The sequence below is a fragment of the Apteryx mantelli genome, chromosome 2 (genome assembly GCF_036417845.1).
Source record: "Apteryx mantelli isolate bAptMan1 chromosome 2, bAptMan1.hap1, whole genome shotgun sequence".
NCBI lineage: Eukaryota > Metazoa > Chordata > Aves > Apterygiformes > Apterygidae > Apteryx > Apteryx mantelli.
Window position 1 is genome coordinate 128,498,128 of NC_089979.1, and position 578 is coordinate 128,498,705.

Here is a 578-nt window from a genome sequence, read left to right on the forward strand (position 1 = left end):
AGAAGTAGAAAACCATTCTATCTGGATGAAGCAACTCGTGGTACATGGAAATATCCTTGTAGCATGTGTTTTTGTATGTTGGTCAGCTTTTGTGGCAGGTACATAGGAAAATGATATGGTTCTACAGAGTGTGCAAAGTGTAAGTAAAACTCAAGTGAAATCTAAGGACTGTGTCACATGAACAAAGTATGTATTGGTGGTTCCACAATAAAAATATGTATATGGAGCAATTGTCCTTTGGTAAATGCAAGGTCATCTGAAGCCAGTTATCCTTCAGTACAAAAGAAGATTCTGCCCAGCTAGCTCAGCTGGTAGAGCATGAGACTCTTAATCTCTGGTTTGTGGGTTCAAGCCCCACGTTGGGAGCCCAAAATTCTTATACAAACCCAAGAATAGTCCATCCCAATGAGCAAGAAGTCAAGCAAAGGGGCAGCTAATAGGTATCTCTTTGCTAGGGAGTAGCTCCTGGCAAAACTCAAGCATAAGAAGGAGGCATACAGAAGGTGGAAGCAAGGACAAGTAAGCTGGGAGGAATATAGAGATGTCTGAATATGCAGGGATGGGGCTAGGATGGCCAA

The 578-nt window shown here is 42.4% G+C and overlaps 1 non-coding gene across 1 annotated transcript; it reads left to right on the forward strand.

Moving 5' to 3' along the window:
* Positions 1-293: 293 nt before the first annotated feature.
* On the forward strand, positions 294-366 carry TRNAK-CUU (transfer RNA lysine (anticodon CUU)). The gene has a single exon. It is a non-coding gene; the product is annotated as a tRNA-Lys (tRNA).
* Positions 367-578: the final 212 nt, after the last annotated feature.